Source organism: Aquarana catesbeiana, linkage group LG01, assembly GCF_042186555.1.
Source record: "Aquarana catesbeiana isolate 2022-GZ linkage group LG01, ASM4218655v1, whole genome shotgun sequence".
In the NCBI taxonomy this organism is placed as follows: domain Eukaryota; kingdom Metazoa; phylum Chordata; class Amphibia; order Anura; family Ranidae; genus Aquarana; species Aquarana catesbeiana.
The window spans coordinates 908,484,515-908,493,482 of NC_133324.1; the positions used below are offsets into that span (position 1 = coordinate 908,484,515).

Here is an 8,968-nt window from a genome sequence, read left to right on the forward strand (position 1 = left end):
AAATCAATAGGTTTGTGCGTGAGTTTCCACGTTATGTCTATGGTCAGATTTTGCTAACAGGATTACTTTAGAAATAGGAGATGCTTTTTTATTTTTTAAAATTGAGCACATATATGTATGGTAATAATACAATCATGTCTTGTCTATGTAGATTCAGATACGCTAATTATATAAAAGAGGAAGGAGGTTTTTGTACGGCTCTGTATCACTGTGTGAGAGGGTAGCTATTGCTCTGCATACAGTAATACTCGGCTTCATCTTCTGCCAGAGCTCCACTGATTGTAAGAGTAAAATAATCATACGGAGATCCGGATCTACTGCCGCTGAACCTCTCCGGGACTCCAGACTGGCGATTGGTTGCCCAATAGATGAGACGTTTTGGGGGCTGATCGGCTTTTTTTTGGAACCAATATATTAGACTGTCACCATCCGAGTCAGTAACATCAGAACTTGATTTGCAGTTTATCTGAACTTTCTCTCCTGGAGACACTGAGATATATTTTGGAGTCTGTGTCATCACAATCTCTCCATAAGAAGCTTGGGAGACAAAGAAGAAATGTAATTAGTTGTAATTAAAACCTATAGAAATATTATGTGATTCTAATATTGTTACAAAATGGTAAGGATTGGTAAAAAAAAGAAAGAATTTTAAAGCAATTATCCAGTGATCATATATTTTCTGTACCTTTTGTATAAAGATAAAGGACACAGAGCAGATATGGCAGAGGGACCATCTTGATGTGTCAGGACTGTCACACACACAGATCATTGCTTTCCAGAATACAGAGTTTATATCATATGAAGTCTAAAGGGAAATAAGTTTCTGTATGTAAAATAGGAAGTATGCAAATTGTACTGACACAGATTCCTCTCCTCAGACCTTTTATTAGAATTTTGCACAATGTATCTCCGATATTATAAAAAGGGTGTTTTTTGTAGTGTGTACATTTCATGAAGATTGTGCTTTCACACTGAACAACAGTGATGTTTAAGTACACCCTAGTCTCTGGTGAACCAGCTGAAATACAGAGCCTTGAAAAAAAGTATTCGTACCCTTTAAAATTTTTCCCCAATTTTGTCACATTACAACCGTAAATGTATTTTATTGGGATTTTATGTGCTAGACCAACACAAAGTGGCATGTAATTGTGAAGTGGAAGGAAAATTATACATAAAAATTATACAAATAAATATGTGAAAAGTGTGGTGTGCATTTGTATTCAGTCCCCTTTACTCTGATACCCGAACTAAAATCTAGTGGAACCAATTGCCATCAGAATTCATTTAATTAGTAAATAGAGTCCACTTATGTGTAATTTAATCTCAGTATAAATACAGCTGTTCTGTGAAGCCCTCAGAGGTTTGTTAGAGAACCTTAGAGAACAAACAGCATCATGAAGGCCAAGGAAGACACCAGACAGGTCAGAGATAAATTTGTGGAGAAGTTTAAAGCAGGGTTAGGTTAAAAAAAAAGTATCCCAAGCTTTGAACATCTCAAAGAGCACTGTTCAATCCATCATTTGAAAATGGAAAGAGTATGGCACAACTGCAAACCTACCAAGACATGGCTGTCCACCTAAACTGGCAGGCTGGGCAAGGAGAGCATTAATCAGAGAAGCATCCAAGAGGCCCATGGTAACTCTGGAGGAGCTGCGGAGATCCACAACTCAGGTGGGAGAATCTGTCCACAGGACAACTATTAGTCGTGCACTCCACAAATCTGGCCTTTATGGAAGAGTGGTAAGAAGGAAGCCATTGTTGAAAGAAAGCCATAAAAGTCCCGTTTGCATTTTGTGAGAAGCCATGTTGGGGACAGAGCAAACATGTGGAAGAAGGTGCTCTGGTCAGATGAGAGCAAAATGTAACTTTTTGGTCTAAAAGCAAAACGCTATGTGTGGCGGAAAACCAACAATGCACATCACCCTGAACACAGCATCCCCACCGTGAAACATGGTGGTAGCCGCATTATGTTGTGGGGATGCTTTTCTTCAGCAGGGACAGGGAAGCTCGTCAGAGTTGATGGGAAGATGGATGGAGCCAAATACAGGGCAATCTTAGAAGAAAACCTGTTAGAGTCTACAAAAGTCTTGAGGCTGGGGCGGAGGTTCACTTTCCAGCAGGACAACGACCATAAACATACAGCCAGAGCTACAATGGAATGGTTTAGATCAAAGCATATTAATCAAAGTCCAGACCTAAATCCAATTGAGAATCTGTGGCAAGACTTGAAAACTGCTGTTCACAGATGCTCTCCGTCCAAGCTTGAGCTATTTTGCAAAGAAGAATGGGCAAAAATATCACTCTCTAGATGTGCAAAGCTGGTAGAGTCATACTCAAAAAGACTTGCAGCTGTATTTGCAGTATGTGTATCCAGCGGGCGGTCTGCTTTCAGATAAAAGTGGTCTCAGCAGCGGATTCGCCGCAAGATCACTTTTAGGGGGGGCGGGAGAGGGGGGCCCTCCCGCCATGCTCCGGTTTGATTGCGTTCTCTCCCCTCTGTGGTATGGAGCTGAGCGAGGGGAAGATGGCCCCAACCCAGCTCCATGCCATTGCAAGGCAGAAGCGACGTCAAAACGTCACTTCTGCCCATAGCTCTAAAAGGGAATTTTTTTATTTTTTTCAAATGACATTTTTTTATTTAATTGCATGTTTATGTAAATATGAGATCTGAGGAATTTTGACCCCAGATCTCATATTTAAGAGGTCCTGTCATACTTTTTTTCTATTACAAGAAATGTTTACATTCCTTGTAATAGGAATAAAAGTGACACAATTAAAAAAAAAAAAAAAAAAAAAAAAGAACAGTGTAAAAATAAAAAATAAAGAGTAAAATAAATAAGAAAAAAAAAAAAATTGAACGTGCCTCGTCCCACCAAACTCGCGCGCAGAAGCGAACGCACATTTGAGTAGCGCCTGCACACATGTGAGGTATCACAGCGATTGTTAGAGCTAGAGCAATAATTCTAGCCCTAGAACTTCACTGTAACTCAAAACCTGCAACCTGTAGAATTTTTAAAACGTTTTTAAGGCATAAAAGTTTGTCGCCATTGCATGAGCGGGCGCAATTTTGAATCATAACATGTTGGGTATCAATTTACTCAGCCTAACATCATCTTTCACAATATAAAAAAAAATTGGGCTAACTTTACTGTTGTCTTATTTTTTAATTAAAAAAGTGTATTTTTTCCAAAAACACCGCTGTGCAAATACGGTGTGACAGAAAGTATTGCCATGACCGCCATTTTATTCTCTAGGGTGTTAGAAAAAAAAATATGTGATGTTTGGGGATTCTAAGTAATTTTCTAGCAAAAAAAATGATTTTAACTTGTAAACAACAAGTTTGAAAACTAGGCCCGGTCTTAAGGTGGTTAAGCTGCTCTTCACACTGATCAGTGAGTGCATCACAGTGTACCTGACATAAACTGAGCCAAATGCCTCGTACACAGGAGCGGACTTTACGGCAGACTTTGCCGGCGGACTGGATTTCGTCAGACAATTCGATCGTGTGTGGGCTCCAGCGGACCTTGTTTTCTCAAAAGTTGGACGGACTTAGATTTGAAACATGTTTTAAATCAATCCATCGAAATCGAGTCCGGTCGAAAAGTCCGCTCGTCTGTATGCTAGTTCGACGGACAAAAAGCCACGTTAGGGCAGCTATTGGCTACTGGCTATGAACTTCCTTGTTTTAGTCCGGTCGTACGTCACCACGTACGAATTCGACGGACTTTGGTGGATTGTGTGTAGGCAAGTCCGTTCATTCAGAAAGTCCGTCGTAAAGTCCGTCGAAAAGTCCGCCGGGCAAAGTCTGCCGTAAAGTCCGCTCGTGTGTACGCGGCAATAGACTTCCATTTTTTTCCTGTGGGTTTCGTGCGCACCACACCTGCAAGATATAATAGAAGTCTATGGCAAAGCGCAGCAAACCCCGCACGTGCACTGCTCTCGCGATGTGGATAAACGGTTACGTATCAGTGTCAAAGGTTCAGGATAGTAAGGGCTCATTTACATTTGCAGTTTGGAGAGTGGGCTGTTAAAAAGTTGAGTGATTTAGTTCTACACTATTTTAAAGTGTAAAACGTATGAACCCCGCATAAATAATTTAAAGACCTCTCTGACCCCATGTATATATAAACACATTCATCAGAGTCATCTACTTGCAAAAATGGCAATTACATTACACTTGTTACATATCACTATGCAAGCCTGAGGGAGAGCTCAGGGCCATTCTAGGGCCATCCTTAACTCTAAACATGGCCACTGTAGGTTTCTTTTGCTACTTAGACCTTAAGGGCCTTTTCCCACCAAAATGCAGTGCAGGAAAGGCGTGTGCATGTGCCAATGCCAATAATGCCAATGATTTTGTATTGGCACCCCAAATACATCTCACAAATGCAGCGCATTTGTTGCCACCAAACCTTATGGTATCACAGTACTATGCGCTTTGGTGCAATGCAATCTCAAAAAGTAGTGCTTGCACTACTTTTTCTACCTTCTAGTTCATTTTGCTGGAAATTAAAATGAAACCGGGTTACATAGGAATTTGCAGGAATGCACAGGAATGCATGTGTTCCAGTTTGAACCTGCCCTCAAAGGAAACATTCTAATACCACTTTTAAGACCCAAAATGTAAAAGTGCATAAAACATGTAACTTAAAGGAATTGTAAAGTCAGAAGGTTTTTTTATATTAATTCAGTCTATGCATTAAGATAAAAACCCTTTGTGTGTAGCAGACTCCTCAGCATGCTCCTAATTACTTACCTGAGCCCCATCTCTCTCCAACGATGTCCACGAATGTCTAAGCCGTCCAGGACACTCGTCCTGGTTGGCTGAGACACAGCAGTGGCGCCATTGGCTGCTGCGGCTGTCAATCAAAGTCAGTCAGCCAATCAGGAGAGAGAGGGAGCGGTGCCAGGTCGGGACTCTGTGTTTGAATGGACACACGGAGCGCTGACTTGGGAAGCTGCTGGCTGTGGGGCACTCAATAGGAGGGAGGGGCCAGGAGAACTGAAGAGGAACTGGAGAAGAGGAGGACCCGGGCTGCTCTGTGCAAATCCAACTGCACAGAGGAGGTAAGTATAACATGTTTGTTATTTTTTTTTTAAAAAACAAGCCTTCACAATCACTTTAATTTCCATTATTATAGGTCATTTGGGGTTTTATGGCAGTATTTTTTTTTTTTTTCGTGTACTCCACAAATCTGGTCTTTATGGAAGAGTGGCAAGAAGAAAGCCATTGTTGAAAGAAAGCCATAAGAAGTCCCATTTGCATTTTACGAGAAGCCATGTGGGGGACACAGCAAACATGTGGAAGAAGGTGCTCTGGTCAGATGAGAGCAAAATTTAACTTTTTGGTCTAAAAGCAAAACGTTATGTGTGGCGGAGAACCAACACTGCACATCACCCTGAACACAGCATCCCCACCGTGAAACATAATGGTAGCAGCATTATGTTGTGGGAATGCTTTTTTCAGCAGGGACAGCGAAACTGGTCAGAGTTGATGGGAAGATGGATGGAGCCAAATACAGGGCAATCTTAGTAGAAAACCTGTTAGAGTCTACAAAAGTTTTGAGACTGGGCTGGAGGTTCACCTTCCAGCAGGACAACAACCCTAACCATACAGCCAGAGCTACAATGGAATGGTTTAGGTCAAACCATATTCATGTATTCGAATGGCCCAGTCAAAGTCCAGACCTAAATCCAATTGAGAATCTGTGGCAAGACTTGAAAATTGCTGTTCACAGACGCTCTCCGTTCAAGCTTGAGCTATTTTGCAAAGAAGAATGGGCTAAAATATCACTCTCTAGGTGTGCAAAAAGACTTGCAGCTGTAATTGCAGCAAAAGGTGGTTCTACAAAGTATTGACTCTGGGGGGCTGAATACAAATGCACGACACACTTTTCACATATTTATTTGTAAAAAAATTTGGAAAACCATTTATTATTTTCCTTTCACTTCACAATTATGTGCCACATTGTGTTGGTCTATCACATAAAATCCCAATAAAATACATTTACGTGTTTGGTTGCAACATGACAAAATGTGGAAAATTTCAAGGGGTGTGAATACTTTTTCAAGGCACTGTAGTTTCTTGAGCCACAATTTATTGTATAGCTGTAAAACATTGGGAGCATATGTGGTGATATGTGGTTAGGCCGCCTGTAGATTATCCGAGCCTCTTGCCAGACCTTCACTGTGGTCCGCATGAGGGTCATCATACAGGGGCTAGCCTTGAGGCCTCAGAATGGCAGGTTACTCAAGGCGCATATGAGCCTAGAATAGCCGCTTCCAGGGTGACCGCTGGGTTTTGTCTAGGCTGGGAGAACCACCACCGCACTGTAACCAGGATGGCAGCCCAAAAAAAAAGTAGAAAGTTCGGGAGTGCCAGTTCCCCTCCAGACAGAGGGAGGTATAGTATCTGCCTCGCCACTCAGGGGGGGGCCTCCCAGCCCACACAAAGGATATCAGCAAGCTCTCCAGCCTCCTGAAGAATGACCTAGGAATATGTGAGGGGGTGTTACGAAAGAAGAAGTATAGGAATTTTGGGAGATAGATCATCTTCAGAAGATTGACTCTCCCCACCGGCGTCAGGGGGAGAGAGCACCACGCTGCACACTTGGCTACCAGTTGAGTCATAAGTGGTTGTATGTTCTTACCTACGTAATCACCCGTACTGCCACTAATTTTGATGCCCAGGTAATTAAACTCGTCTACTCATTTAAGCTGCGGTTGTGTAGTGGGAACAGAACTGATGTGTCCCAGTTGATGCGGATACCTGAGTATCGGCCGAACTGGTTAATTAGATCTAATGCCGTATTCAAGGAGGATGAAGCATCCGCCAGATACAGCAGGGTACAAAGATACTTTTTCCTCAGTTGGTCCTATCCGCAATCCCCTAATCCATGTCTCTGCTCTCAACAGTATAGCCAGGGGTTCCATAGCAAGGACAAACAAACCCGGGGAAAGGGGGCACCCCTGTCTCGTGCCCCGGCCCAATGGGAACACCTCTGAGAGGCAGCCATTAGTTTGAATGCTAGCTGAGGGGCAATTGTATAACATGCGTACCCAGTTCGTGAAGCCCGGTCAGAATCTGAAGCTAGAAAGTACCCTCCACAGGCAGCCCCACTCGACAGAGTCGAAAGCCTTCTCTGTGTCGAGTGAGGCCACCACTCCCGTTGACTCCTCATCGGCCCTGTCAATATGGGTGAGGAGGCGTCTGATATTGATATCCGTTCCCCTGCCTGGCATAAAGCCCGTTTGATCCGAGTGCACCAGGGCAGTTATAAACGAGTTCAGCCTGGTAGCCAGGATTTTGGCCAAGATTTTGGCGTCAACGTTCAACAAAGAAATAGGGTGGTATGAGGAGCACAGGGCAGGGTCCTTTCCCGGCTTGGGGATCACCACTATGACCGCCTCTCTCATGGTGTCAAGGAGCCTCTCCAGTTGCGACGACGCAGCGAATAGGGTGTGAAGTCTAATGCCGTGTACACACGGTCGGACTATTCGGCTACAAAAGTCCGACAGCCTGTCCGACAGACTTTCCATAGACTTTTGGCAGACTTTAAACGGACTTTCTAACGACCGGACTTGCCTACACACGATCACACCAAAGTCCAATGGATTCGTACGTGATGACGTACAATGGACTAAAATAAGGAAGTTGATAGCCAGTAGCCAATAGCTGCCCTAGCGTCGGTTTTTGTCCGTCGGACTAGCATACAGACGAGCGGATTTCTGGGTCCGGCGGAGTTACGACGTAAAGACTTGAAGCATGTTCCAAATCTAAAGTCCGTCAGATCTGCGGCTGGAAAAGTCCGCTGAAGGTCCGGTGAAGCCCACACATGATCGGATTGTCCACCGGATTTGGTTCGTCAGCGTCCGTCAGACCAGTCCGGTCCGGTCGAAAAGTCCGACCGTGTGTACGTGGCATTACGGCGAGCTCGGCAGCATAGTGCTTGTAGAACTCTACAGGAATTCCATCAGGCCCCGGAGTCTTACCAGACTGCATGGACTTAAGAGCCTGTTGGATTCCGTCACCGTGATGGGGGCATTGAGCTGTTTATGGTAGGTCGGTGTAAGGACCAGTATATCAATGTCTTCTAGGTATGTCGTAAGGTCCTCGTCCCTATAGTCTGCCCTTGAGCTGTAGAGGGTTCGATAATATTCTGCAAAGCATTGATTGATCCCCTCCGGGGAGAAAACCGGCTCTCCCGTGGGGCCCATGATATGCGAGACACTCATCCCTCCCGCCTGCTCTCTAGATAGCCAGGCCAGCAATCTCCCCGACCTCTCTCCTTGCTCAAAAATCCGTTAGGACTGAGCAAGTATTTTTTTCTGGGTGAGAGAGGTACGGAGACTAAGGACCTCTCCAGTCAAGAGCTGCAGGTGAGCATAATGCTGGGGATCTCGGGTCCTAATAAAAATCTCCTTTACACTAGCTGCTTCCCTTTCAGCCCTCGTCAAGTCCACACTACGCTCCCTGCTAACCCTGGCAATGATGGTTTGGTAATGTCCTCTCGTGTAGGCCTTAAAGGCATCCCACACAGTCGTGTCATCTGCCATGCCAACATTGTCTACCCAGTAGCCAGTCAGCTCAGTACGAAATTGGTCGTCCACAGCAGTATCTGAGATCCAGAACCTGGACAGGCACCACAGTCTGACAGTTGGGCCCACTGAGAGATCCAAGGTCAGGAGAAGCGGCGCATGATCAGAGATCCCCCTGGGCAATATTTGCATGTCCATGACTCTCGGCAGGACCGGGCCCCTGGCATATACCAGGTCTATGCAGGAGAACGTTCAATGGGAGGCCGAGTGGCATGTATAAGCCCGGGCGTGGGGGTGTCTCCACCTCCACACGTCCGTCAACCCGTAGGGGTCAGCCCATTCAGCCAGCCCTGAACAGGGATGACCCACAGACATCAGCCAATCTATGCCTGAGTCAGGGACAAGGTTAAAGTCTCCCCGAATCACATTA

General features: G+C 44.6%; 1 long non-coding RNA gene across 1 annotated transcript; it reads right to left on the reverse strand.

Moving 5' to 3' along the window:
• Positions 1-328: 328 nt before the first annotated feature.
• Positions 329-854, reverse strand: LOC141125823 (uncharacterized). The gene is made up of 2 exons (XR_012241395.1): positions 686-854; positions 329-537 (listed from the first exon to the last, which is right to left on the reverse strand). It is a non-coding gene; the product is annotated as an uncharacterized lncRNA (long non-coding RNA).
• Positions 855-8,968: the final 8,114 nt, after the last annotated feature.